Source organism: Serinus canaria, chromosome 2, assembly GCF_022539315.1.
Source record: "Serinus canaria isolate serCan28SL12 chromosome 2, serCan2020, whole genome shotgun sequence".
NCBI classification, from domain to species: Eukaryota; Metazoa; Chordata; class Aves; order Passeriformes; family Fringillidae; genus Serinus; species Serinus canaria.
Genome location: NC_066315.1, coordinates 110,616,608 through 110,630,662, shown reverse-complemented (window position 1 = coordinate 110,630,662; position 14,055 = coordinate 110,616,608).

Below are 14,055 nucleotides of genomic sequence, written 5' to 3'. Positions count from 1 at the left end.
TTCATTGGTTTGTCAAGGACATTATCAGAAAAGCTGTTTAGGCTCTAACATGCCCATGGTGTAGGCTTTATATTTTACAAGGAAACAGACATAATTTTCTCTCTTGCAAGCCTCACAAACATCCATGCATTTCAGAGCCATGCCAAAATACTCAGGAGCTGGGGAGCACCAGGTCTGTAAAATTTTCAATTGCTTCACTGCTGCATATGTATAATTTGGCTTTGTCATTTAGAGTACGTGGTCATTTACCACTTTTGGTTTGAAGCCTTTTTTAATGCACTAGAATAGAAAGGGCTTATTTAATGAGAAATTTTCCACTATTTCTCTCACTCAATCTGTCATTATGTCCTATCTATTGTATTTCCTTCTAGTAAGAATACAGAATCCTCTGAATATAGAATTGCAGGTTTCCCCAGTGTTTTTTCTTGCATGGGCATTCTGGCAGACTGTTTCTAAAATACTGGCACAATTATTTTAAAGTATTGCTACAAAACCAAGCCATGCTAATATCTTCACCTAACAAGAGGGGATTCTGAGATCCATATGAGCTAAGATAAAATTTACCAAAAATCTTACTGTCTCATATGAGAGCTATTTAGAACTTTTTTTTTTTAACTGCTTCATACCATACTTAATTTACCCATTATAGCTGTCATTTACTTCAGATCCAGATTTAAGTACTCAGTGTGTTGATAAATCAGATTCTCAATCAGACACTGAAAAACTTGGTTAGTGGCTCCCTATGATTAAGTAACTCACATAGCATCAATTACAAACTCAGGGGCAAGGTTACAATTTAACTTTCAAGACAGCATTCAATTGCCTTAACCACTGACCCATTTTCTCCCTGAAAGCCTTGGCTGCGTCACTTCCAAATTCTGTTATAAATATGGAAGTAGTCCTATTAAATACATGCTATAGTCTCTTGAATATAACAAACTCAGTTCATATCCATGCTTTATGCAGAAAGAGGCAGGGGCCCTATGAAATAAATAGCACATAATCCCCAATTTTGTAAAAATCTCTTTACAAAATGTACAATTCCAACCCCTTGAATGACTAAACTATGACCTTAACAGCAGTGTTAATATAACATTTTTGTATGCATAACTATTAAATAGACACAGTACGGAATTATTTGTGCTCCCATGAAACATGGATACTTATCAGAAAGTAACTGGAAATAAAATTATATCAATATGACTGATTAAATGGATCAGTCTCCCACCATATTGTGCCAGGATTACCTGATATAACCCTTTATTGTACATTAAAAGGAAAACCTCACTGTCACAAAAAGAAAAACAAATAAACAGTCTATATTGAGTTACACTTTGAAGCTGACCTGTTAATTATTCACCAAAAGAGTTTATCTAATAAACTTAGCTACTCTTTCACTTCTTGGAACATCTGTGAGCCTCGTGCTTTCTGGGGACTTGTTTTGAGTGCTTTCTTCCATGCACTTCTATGACAATTTTTTTTTTACTTTTCCTTGCCACTTAACCTTCTGTAAGAGAAGTGTGGCATTAGAAATTCTAGAAGTGTGGCATTAGTGTTGTTTCAGGTCTATGTCCTGTGTATGATTATATGGGTACTCTGACAATGTTTACAGATGTGAACAATTTGAGTAAAAGCAACTTTCTGAATGCATATGCAGAAAGATACCATCTTGGCACATGAGGGTTGAATATTCTCTCCCCACAAGCCTCTGGAGAAGTAGATTTTGCACCTTTTCATAAATCACTGGATCACAGAATCATCTGAGTCTAAAAGCTCCTAGAAGGTTCATCCAGTCCAGCTCTTAAGTGAGTGGCACATGCAGAGATCGAGCCCACAGCCTTGGCATTATTAGTACCCTGCTCTAACCAACTGAGCTAATCTCAAAATAAGATGTGTAGTCTTATTACCCATCCACAGCTAACATTGCATTCCAGTTTTCTACAGAAAGTATAAATCACTCTGTTTTTAAAGGAAGTGTGTACCAGTTCTCCAGGAGAAGACCAAGCTTCCCTGAGTATTTTGTAATGGATGTATTAACATTTTTAGAAATCTTTCAGAAACGTTTCCTCCATGGATCTGTTAGTAACTCTAATTGTTCACTATTTATCTCAACAAATTGTTTTGCCTATTCTGTCAAATTTTGAAAAAAGTCTATAAAAGAGGCTTGTATTAAAGATATTTCAGAGTTCCACTATGTGAAGTAAAAAACTTTGCCATGGAAAAATGACTTATTAAAACTTGTTTAGTTTGTTAGCTGCTTCCAAGGACCAGTGCCATCACTTACTTTTTTTCATTCATTTTTTTTACTCTTCAAATATCCCTCCAAGCCAAACAGCTCAGCAGGAATGCAGGGCTCATCTATAAAAAACAAGAGGAGTTGAGGTATCAATGGCAGTGTGAGAATTATATAAATGGCAGAGTGAGGGGTGGCAGGGGAATGGAAATTCGTATTGTATGTAGCCTGCAAAAGATACATGGGGCCATAGAGCTGCTGGGAAGAGCCTGAGCACAGAAGGGACAAGAAAAAATTTTCTTCACCACTGCAGTGTGTGACACCACTGCAAATCATCAGCTCTGTAGTAATGACCACTCCCAGTAATGAGCTGATTGTTTACTGAGAGCTGCAGCACTTTCTTTCATTGTTTTTATTTTTAATCTTTACTACAAATGTGAATATAAACTGAGCAAAAAACAAAATGAAGCAAAATATTTGATGAAGAGAAAAAGATTTCTTTTTCATGACCATTTAAGATATCAGATGAGAGAATACTGAAAGCGAAGGGTATCTACTGATCTCTAGAGTGCGTGGAGTACGCCCTTGAATGATGCAAATTGCCAGAAAACACATACTTCTACATACAAACGGCATGGCAAAATCACTGAGAAAGACTGTGTGTTTCTAAATTGTTGCACATCTTTGTGCATTTGCTGTTAAATAACAGTTTTCAGAGGCTAAAAGTTACAAATTTCTCTTTATTCAGTACAATTCATGTCCAATGCAGCACTACACTCACACGAAAAGAAAGACATTTTAGCATTTGTCACTTTATCTTAGCTCTTAACTAAACCCACTTTTCTTTGGATCCAAATGCAACAAGCTGCACAAACATCTTCCAGCAAGCTACATCTTTTGCATCTTTTTCAGAAGGATTATGAATACTTGGACTTTTTGTTACTTTTGTTTCTCAAGAATTCTGAAGAAGAAGACTGAAGCTCCCAGTATCACCAAATACAGGGATTATAAATTATATTCCTACAAAATACAATATGTAATTGATTGGAATGTAACTTAATAAAACAAAATTGAAACATAGGCATGTTTATATACCTTTTTAATATGTCCCTGGAAATTTATTGATCTATAGAGATAAGAAAAGTTGGCTTGTTGTTCAATTTCACACCCATTACTGAGATGCAGGGCTAAATTGCATATTTTTAATATTCTTGTCCATTTTGGTCAGAACAAACATATTATTGAATAGGATCCACTTTTTCAACTTGATGTAAAGAGTACTGTGCATTTTGATCTACACACACAGATTCTCATTCACTTCTGTACCCACTCTCTCTGTGTCCTTGCAGGTAGAATGGACTCAGGCTCACCAGTTTGAACACAACCTGATACCTCTGCAAAGGCATCCTAGAAGGTTATAGTAGCCCATCATGCCTCACAGTGCATAGACACTGTTCCTCAGCACTGAGACATGCTGGCATCCTCATTTCTTTACTAGCTGTTCTGTCACCAGGCCAGATGCTCAGAATGGAGCAGCATGAGGTGCAAAAAGAATCAGGGAACTTGTGAATAAGAAGAACATATTCATAATTTTGCAGCTGGAAAATTTCCCATTAACCTAGCAACAAGAGCTGGCCCAGGACATCACAGAGCAGAACTGTTCCAAAGTTAAGAAGCCAAAGTGTACTTGCACAGCTGTCTTAGAGCAAACTGTACATCCTGAAGGTGTGGCAGACTTACATCTATATGGTGAGGTTGTGACAGCAACACCTGAAGAAACATGAAAGCCTTAATTCACTCCTAAATCTTTCCAACTTGCAGAGGAGGAAGGCTGGCTGTGTCAGTTATCACACCAGGATGTCAGGTCAGATCCTCAGTTCATTATGTTTGTTGTTTCCTTCTTCTCTCAAAATTTAACCAGCTGACCTCAGAAGTGCAAACACTATTAGGACTGATCAGGAACTCTGCCATTTTTTCTAGACTCCCACACACCTAATTTCACCTGAAATCATAGTTTAAATATGCTTAGTACCATTCTTTGGCCCTGAATACAACTGTTATGAAATAGCCAACAGGCAGACTGTTTTATACTGCAAATAAGGTGTTTACAACCAAAATGATGAAGAATTCTCTCTTGCTTGTGTTAAAACCCAAGCTGCTTGGCAATTTTTTGGGAAAAAGCCAGGGAAAGCCCTAAGCCATTCCAGGACATTTCTAATTATCTTAATAGAATGGACAATCATGTTCTGTCTCCTGTCAAGGTTCCCTGGCATCAATTCAAGGGTTAGTTAATTTAATGTGAGGTCACCAGTGCCTAGTGTAAGATCCAGAGTCCAGTAAACTGGCAGACAAATGACTCTGCTAGTCATCCATTTGAAAACCTCCCATGTTTAATATTTGGGTGTAGATGGCTAATTAGGCTCCAGTTATTGCATTTCTTTAGATCCTAATGGATCTAATGCAGTGGCTGTCTCCATCTCCACAGATGCTGCTGGCAGGAACTCTTTCTCAGAGGCTTCTGCAAAGCTGCCTCCACAAGCACAGTGCCAATTCTTTAAGCACAGCAAGGGCTGGAGCACAGTCCCATTCACACAACCAGGGAGGGCCTTCTGCCTTAAATATGCAACATACCAACAGTAAAAAAAGAAGAGAACAGGCACTGCCAATCTCTGTTTCTGTGACCATTTAGGAGCCAAAAAACCCACACAAAAAAAACAGGAGAGAAAATAGCCAGTCATGCAGCTTCTTTGGGAGATCATTCTTCCCCATCTCAATCCTAGCTGACACCACTGCTGATCCTCTAGGCCTGACATACTGACACTGCACTTCAATTTGCCTTATGAAAAAGGAAAGGTAGCCAAGCTGAGCACTTCACAAGGTAAAATTGCCCAGCATACCAGCAGAATTTGCTCCAAATATGAGCTCATCTCACTGGCAACGAAGGCATAGTTGGCAGCATTTCCTGGAGCTGAGGAAAGACAGTAAGAGCTTCTTCATCCCAACAAACTATAAGGTGGGTGCAAGTGGTTAGTCTGTGTCAGGATGTACTGTTTACATTCCCACATGGGAATCTGAGGTCGTATTCACTGCTACTGAACCACTAGAATTACAGGTTTGAAACAGTATTAGTACAGTCCAAGAAACACAGAAGAGGCTAAAATAAAATAAAATTAAATTAAATTAAATTAAATTAAATATGGCAAGAGTTCTTTTAATCCAGAGTTTCTTAATCTGTAGGATGTATTTTGCCAAGAAGACATAAACAAACCCTTCTCACCACAGAGTTATGTTGAGTGCATCAAAGAGACAGTAATTTACTCTAAATAAGACCAACTCAGTTGAGATGTGTTGCTCCAGTCTTCTGCCTCTTATGACACAATCTGCACTGACAAGTGTTTGCCTACTTCCTGTGATGCTGAATCATATCAAAATTGATGAAGAATCAGAGGAATTGCCACTGATGTTCTGCTGATGGCGGGGATCTCCTTCAGGTAAATGGGAGTGTGACCACTCTGGTGTTGCTACAAGTACCTCTCCTCAGAGTGACTAGACTCTGAATGCAGCTGCTAGACAGCAAACACCTAGTTCCCTAATTTTCACTTTTCTTATAGTTTAAATAATTCCCATACTTGCAGAAGTTTAGTCCATCTTTTTCTGACAAATGAGAACTGAGACCCACCTTCAGCCTTGCAATTTCAGGAACACAAGTATACTATACTCGTAGTATTATTTTATTGGCTGGATTCATAGTAGGTTTTCCTAGCAAATGCCAATATTGAAAAACCAAACTTTGACAAGGGTCTTAAGATTCAAGCTGATTAGATCTAAAGATTCAAGTTGCAGCCAAGTTTGATACAGTTTAATGAAGTTTTTGCATTGTTTTCATTTGGTCAGTGTTCTGTCTGCTTCTTATCACTGGATCTCTTGTCAAAGGCTGAGTTTATCTACTTTCTGATTTGCCAGTGAAAATAGTGATAGGCAGCTTTTCATTTTCATCTACATCCTACTGAAGTACAACAATTTTAAAATAGTTTTACAAAGGTCAATCTCAGGTATGAGGAGTCTGATCAGACAGAAAGTGCATAGCCCATTTTCCTCACCCTGCTTAAATTCTTTTTTTTCCTCCCTTTTTCTTGCATTGCAGTCAACTGCAATTTTCTTGAGTGAATTCAAGTCCAACAGATCCTTTATACATTTTGAATGGAAAGTATTTCACGCTCTCAATGCAAGTTGACTTTTGGCAGAATACTGGTATTAGCTGTAATCGAAAGGTTCACTAAATAATTATGTATGTGATGAGAGATTATGATTACTGCTAATTTGTCCCTCCATTCCTCCTCCTGTTTCCTATCATGCATCTGTGACAATGCAATCTAGTGCCTTTGAAGAATTTTGTTGAGAAAAGCAAGTTATAGCAGACTGCAAAATTAAAGATCACCAAAACTGCTTATGCATCAAAGCTCTAAGAGATATTGTAGAACACATCAAGCTCTATAATGAAACAGAGCAAGAAGGTGAAACAGTTACTCCAATGAAACTGTAAACAATTAGTTGATGGTTAATCATTGAAAATGTTCTAGAGGATATGAAACAGGGCTTGTGTCTGTCTTTTGCAAGAGTAAAAGGAGCTGTGCAAAGTGCTGGATTAATTTCACATGTCACTGTCAGAACAAATGCAGAGAATAGATTGTTTGAACTCAGCAAGAGAATCTTGAAACATCTTGGACTGTTTTATGCAAATCTGAAAATGTCACTTCCATTTGGTTCATCTCATTTACCTTCAATTAGACTTTCCAGCAGCTTAGAGCCTCCATATCAGTCAAGGGAGAAGAGTTTATAACAGGCTACAAGTGTTCATATTCACTCCTTTGCCTTGGAGAAAATAAACTGCTGTCAGCAATTTAAGGTGGTTATCAATCCTGCAGCCACAGTCCTAGGCTGTCCTCACTTGTTAATGCAGCAGCTGCTGCTACCCTGAGACAGAACTGCTGCCACATGACGTTTGACCAACCCACTTTAGGCCCTTTCAAGACTGCCAAAAAGGTGCTGGCCTGCAGTTTGAGAAATAATTGTTGAAAAGAGCAGTTTTCCATTCTGCCTAGAGTTTTCTTATAAGTTACCTTTGGGAAGAAGTAGTTCTGTGTGGCTGAAAGGGCTTTGGTATTGGAGCTGGGTCATGCACAGCAAGGTTAAAGTCAGGCAAGCTGCCAGAACAAAGTCATTTTGCTCAGCATTGGCTTCAGCTCTCACACATCTGCTCTGTAATTCACCAGCTTGGTGCTGTTGGCCTTTGGAAGGACCAGTGCCTGAACAGAATACAAGACAACTACTTCTAAATACTTCTGAGGATCTGGGTTCAGGTACTGTTTGGTTTAACAGCAGAATCCCTGTAATTTCATCTGGGTGACACAGGGATGCCAAACAACTGAAGTTGTTTTTATTAATATTGTTGGAGAGATTCATTCTCAAAACCCTACCCTTTTTAAATTTTATTACAGAAAATCTTGAAACTTTTTTATAATGGATTTTTTTTCTCCAAACTATCTTGTAAAAAAATTTTTCACAAATAAGTGCATCTCAAATTCGATAGTTTTATTCTTTAGGTATATTCTTTTATGCACAATTTGTAAGATTCAGAATTTCAGGCACATGTGGACAAGATGGTTCTGCATTAATCAAAGCAGGCACATAGAGCAGGGGCAGTTAGTCAGCAATAAATTAAAAGCTGACAAGAACAAGTTCTATCATCAAACATTCACATTTTGGACATTATTACTGTGATTTTGTGTTTATATCACAGATAAAGTTTTCTATTTTTTTATTTGTCTGAAGTAGAGGCATAAAATAGCATCTGAACCAAACAACATTTCTGAATATAAAAGCAGGGTTTCAGATACAATTCATTACCCTCATTCATTTTAATTGTTACCCAATTATTAAAAATTATATCCTTTTTTATTACACCATAATGACTTCTTTAATTTGGCAGAAGTACAAAAAATGAGAAAAAAGGAAGATCAGAAAATCTTGCTGCAGAATCTCAGTTTTATCACAAAATATAGTTGCAAAATATTTTTCTAATAGAAATTTGTATTAGAGTGTGAGTGATTTTATGGTTTTAAAATTGATGGGAACTTTGATAGTTCTGTAATGGATGGTGTTTTGTATATTTTAAACCAGTCTCTCATTGTCCTTGACTCATTTAGTTAGGGTCTCTTAAATTATCTATTTAAACTCAAGCACTTAATCCACATCAACACTTTCATCCCAAGGAGCAGGGATCACAGGAGTCACCAGGGTGGCCCTGGCAGCACCTGAGAAGCACAAGAGTGTCTGTGAAGCAGCTGTGTTTCCAGTGAGTGAACACCTCTCCCTGTAGTTTCCCTGCTGTACTCTTCCCGGTAGTAAATGAAATCTGGCTCACCTTGTTCTTTACACTGGCAGCAGGCTCAGCTTGGAAAGGAGCATCTCTTGGCTGCCTTAGGGCTCCAAATTCCACCTTCTGTAAACTTGCCTCTTGCCAAGGGATCATTACATTTTTTCATTTTTGGTTTTTAAGAGGAAAAAGGCACATTCCTAATACATGCCTAGAAGAATTCACTTTTTTACTTTTTAAAATTATTTTTTACTGAATGGAAGATCTGAAAGCAGGTATATGAACCTTATGAATTCTCTAATAAAGTTTGGAAATGCACCATTAGCACTGGCCTTTTATATATGCACATATCTGAGCTAGGTGGAAATCTGACAAAGGCAGCTATTTACCTGTTCAGCTGTTTCTTCCATGGATCTGCAGTGCTGCAAGACAAGCAGGCAGAATTAGCCCCTGTCAGCACCATTCCCAGGAGCACAGGAAGGAGTCCCAGGCTGCAGTGCCTTGTCTGTGTCTGCAGTTCCCTTAGTTTGCCACAGGCATGTTGTGCTCTGCCAAGGATGAAGTCCTTGAGGCCATGACTGCAATCATGCAAGCTCTTCTATCTCCTTTGGTGTCTCTTGCTCCTGCACAGACCTACAGGACTGTAGGATCACTGCCTGCTGCTGCCTTACAGCACCCACCCCGTGATCACTCTATTACAGCAAGCCACAGCTGGTGACAAAGGACAGCAGAGGTGGCAAAAAGCTCCAGGTATCCTCCAGATACAGGAACAGTAAAACCCATCTTCCCAGATGGTTTCTAGAGGCCATTTGGCTTCTGGATCTCCTTCACTGTGCTCTTCAAAAGTTGTGCCAACACCAAATGAATGTCTGCTTTTCTGATGCACTAAAAGCATGCCAGATGCACCAACAAACTCAGTTTTGCCAAGTCTTAATAGCTCTGGATATGCATCATGAGCCCCTCCTGGTGCTAATTTTTGGTTCCATCTCAGAAACTGCTGGAGAGGTATCACACCTGCCTCTCTTTCCACTTTCCAAGTCTAGAAGTGTATGGGCATTTTTTCTTGAGAGCTGTTTCTGCCAGACTCCTTTAGATCCATGGCACAGCAGTCTGGTGTTAGTAAAGCTGTTGTGGCTGTGGATGCAGTGGAAGCCTGCAGGCCACCACCGACTGCTGCTTTCCTGTCTGGTCAAAATCTACACCATCCTGGACATCTTTGCTGTATTCAGAGGGCATAGCACACTCAGCTGAAATATCTAGGATGTGATGATGACATTTTTGCCTGCTCAGTGTTCCCTGGGCAAGGCCAGTGCTTAACACACTCTCATGGGCAGAGAACCCAGAGGCAATGCATGCACACAAGACTGAGCCATGCACACATCTTCTGCAGGTAGAAAATCTGAAAATGAGCATTACATACTCTATTACCTTTATTTTTCTTGTTTTCAGGTCTGCATACATAAAATAAAAAAGCCAGTGTACCCATTTAGTATAATCTATTAAAATTTTTTGACCAAATCAAGAGCTGTAGCAGGTGAAAATATAATTTTTTTCAAGTTTTTTAATACAGTTTGACAGATAAGACTATGAAAGCAGCAGCTCATTATTTTATACTTATGAACTAAGCTGAGATTCTATAATATCCTGTCCTGATGTGATCTATTGTTGTACTCTTATTTCCAGCCACTTTTATCTGACTGCTGCTAGAATTCTACCCATAGGTACTGATGCGTTGTCTTTGAATACAATCACATATTGTTGCCTGATCTCTCAGTTTGATTTATTTTGGGTGATAAATGAACATCTTGAGGCAGTCATCAGACTTTAATTTGGCTGAACAGATCGTAACTGAAAATCACAATTTTCCTAGAGCACTGTTGAAGAGCAGCCAGTCATTTCACATTACCCATACATTGTTGGCTGTTTATTGGTTCACTGCAACATGCACTAGAATCCTTTTTGCAGTATTTACAGCACTATTCACATATTTTACTATCAATGTTTTTTAAGCTACCAGCAGCAGAAAAAAAAATTTACTCACAGAGCATGTCATACTGGGAAGAATATAGAAATGCAGCACAGTTACCTATACACATCCAAAAATACAGTAAGTTGTCTGACATACTATGAAAGTTAAAAAATCCTTTATAGCTGCACATTATAACTTTTAAACCTTTTTTTTTTTACTTCCTGAAAATCTCTGCAGTGCCTCAGGTGTGAGAAACACTATACTTACCCTTGCAAGGCTTTTTTAACACAGCTTTCTGTAGGTCATGTTCTGCTGTTACATTGATGTAAAACTCTTCCTGACAAAGGATTCATTTCTGATTTATAAGAGTGGAAATGTTCTATCTCTTTCCTCCCTGAATTTCTGTTTTTGCTTTCCCTTGCCTTTTTTTCAGCTTTGCATTGAGTTTAAGGGCTAGTAAATAAACCCATTCAAGCTTCTGTACAACATCAGCCACAGGATATTGTCCTCTGGTGAGCCCAAAGACTTCTCTCTAGGTGAATAATATCTTCCAGGAAACACCTGATCTCATTTTGAAGGCAGCAAAAGAGGGAGACCCTGCCACTTTGCCAGCCTGCCTGCCTTATCTAAGTTCTCCTATTTGGACAATGGCATCCAAAATGGTATCTTTTGTTACTTTTGGTCTCTGTTGATTGCTAAGCCCATGTAGAGTTCTAGTAAAGCTGATAAACAAGAAAGGAGCCTTTCTTATTCTAGCAATCGCATCAAGTAGAGCAGCAGCTGATTTTAACAGAATTTATTTACTTTAAAATAGCAAAATTTTCTGGCTGAGTTCTGATACAACAGAATAAGCATGGTCAGCTTTCATGAGAAAAAAACTTTCCAAAACTTTCCTATTTTCTTATGAATGCCACCAGAGTGCTCTTCCTCCCTTGTAAGCCCAGTACCACTGCAGGCTCTACACTCTGAGAATTATGGGCTGCACCATTGACTTCTCTGCTGGGACAGGGCTGTAGGGCTCCAAGGGGACAGGAAGGAGCTTAGGCTGTACATTCTTTCTGTACCTCTAGTGCTCAGCACAGCAAGGCATCCTTTGTACCATTTGATTCATCTCCTAAAGGATTGCTGTGAACTTAGCACTTCTGTGTGGCAATCCCTCTGTACCACTGTAACTCCACATTAGCCCCTGTATCAGAAGTTTAAAACTTACACTGTCCTCACAAAGGTTTTCAACCCTCAAAACTAATATTTTGAAATTTTATTCTTTGTACCTACTTGGTAATGGTTTTACTAGTATGAGATAAAAAGCAAGACTTTGTTGTAGTCCTCAAAAGTTGAAATCACTTGCTAGGTCCACCCTATCACCTAGCTGATGTCTTAGATAATTTTCTGTTGAACTACTTATGCACCATTATTTTCTGATAAGTATATTTATTTTTGCTACAGATGCAAAGGAAAGGCTGGCCTTTTCTACCACTTTTGATGGGAAAAATGTTTTTATACCAATGTTTGGATTTCTTTAGTTATTGTCTTTGCACCTCATTCAGAAGAAAGTCCTGGAACAGAATTGCACCTGTCAAAATCCATAAATTTCCTGCTAAATTAATTTAAAGTTAAACAAAGGATAGAAAAACCAATTGTATGGCCTGCTGCCCCAAGCAGATAGACCTTCAGGGGAAACCATTTGTTTTCATGCCTTGCTTTGAAACCATCCTGGGTTGCTGTTGAGAAGTATTTTTTCACTGCTCATGTTTCCTTAAGTCTGGAAACAAGCTAAAAAACATCTTGAAGATAAAACTCAGAATGGACTCAGTGCTGAGCCTCTTTATTGAAGTAACTTTCAAAGACACATGTGGAAGAAAATACCTGCTGAATTCTTGTTGTAGAATATATCTTTTGTGTAGTTGGACCTATAGATCCTATTTATTCAGAGTCTGCAGTTACTTTATGTTTTATGGAGTGGCTGAAAATTAAATGATTGTAATTATGAGAAATTTTTTGGAAGGTGAAAACACTTACATTTTAAGTAGCTTATAGCCTCTTGTGTAAAATACTTTTATTTTATTTTGAGCCAAACCTTGAATGATCGTTCTCTTGCATTAAGGACTGCTGCTGTCAGTCCCTGGCATCAATTCAGTTGGAGAGAGACTAAACTGGTGAGGAAGTCCAGAATATTGCTCCATCTTTCAAAAATGTGTTCAAAACAACATCATGTACTTTTCAGCTGTAACCTCTCCTGCCTGTCTTCCCAGCATCAGGTGAATGAGATACAGGGGATTGCTGGAAGAACCAGAGCAAACACGCATTGGAGCGTCTGGAAGCCCAGCATGCCAAGTTACATACTGCACTGCTCAAAGTCCACTGCAATTCTGAGAAACAGGAAACAGCACTAGCTTTACCCTGAAAATCCCTGTTCTTCAGACATAAACAAAGTTCTACTGTCTGCCCAGCCTTCTGTGAGTCATCTCTACATAGTGCTCTTTAAGGAAAACTTGATTAAAACACAGTGTCCGGTGAATATCAAACCAATAATGAATACATGTTCCATGAGCTATTGTAAATTCTTATGTAAGTCACTGGCAGTGAAATGCTCTGCCCCATAAACTAAGCATGAGACAGGCTGACAGGCTTAGAGGTGCCTCAAGCCTGGCTTTGCAAGGCAGGCAGGATGACCTTCCCATTCTGTGGTACACACTCAGGACTAAAGTCCTGCCTGGGCAGGAGTGTCAGCACAGAGTTCAAGGCCAGCTCAAAGGCTATCTGAATACTCTTCCACACTCTGTCTGAAAGGTTTGCATTTCAGACTGAGTCAGACACAAGGTTGTACTTAGGCTGGCAGATTAGGGGATAGTTTTCAACTTGAATGCTGATGATGCTCATCTGGAGGGGGAGTTCATGTGGTCCCTCTGCTAAAACTTCCATTTTCTGTGCTCCCAACCATGTCTGCCCCTGTGTCAGCTTTTTTTATTTATGTTCCTTAGAATTATTCAAGTAGGGTAATTTAAGTATTAAGTAGGGTAATTTAAGACAACCAGTCAGTAAAGTCAAGCCCTAAATGAATATTATCCTGTTTCTACTGAACCACATGTAGGAGGAGTAGCAGAAATAAATTGCTTCATCCTATTTTATATTTCCAGCCAAGGTATTCAGCTGCCTTGATATGAAATAGCTCAAAAGAAAATTTTCTCCATTTAAGATATGTAACGGTGGAGTTGCATTCAAAAGATCTGTGTCAGCAGCTCCTTGTTTCAAGCCTTAAAACATGATGAATATTATTTTATGCCTGTATGTTCAAGCCAAGCAATTTATGGTGTTTAAAAATGAATACAGATTGAAAAGCCTTTGATAATGCAAAGCTCAGCACTCTGGATTTCCTATTGCTCCTTTATATGCGCTGCCAAAATATTTGCTAACCAGCTGTAACCTTTACCCCAGTTTTACTGGGTACTAAAATAGACTGTTGTGCTGTGGATGTGT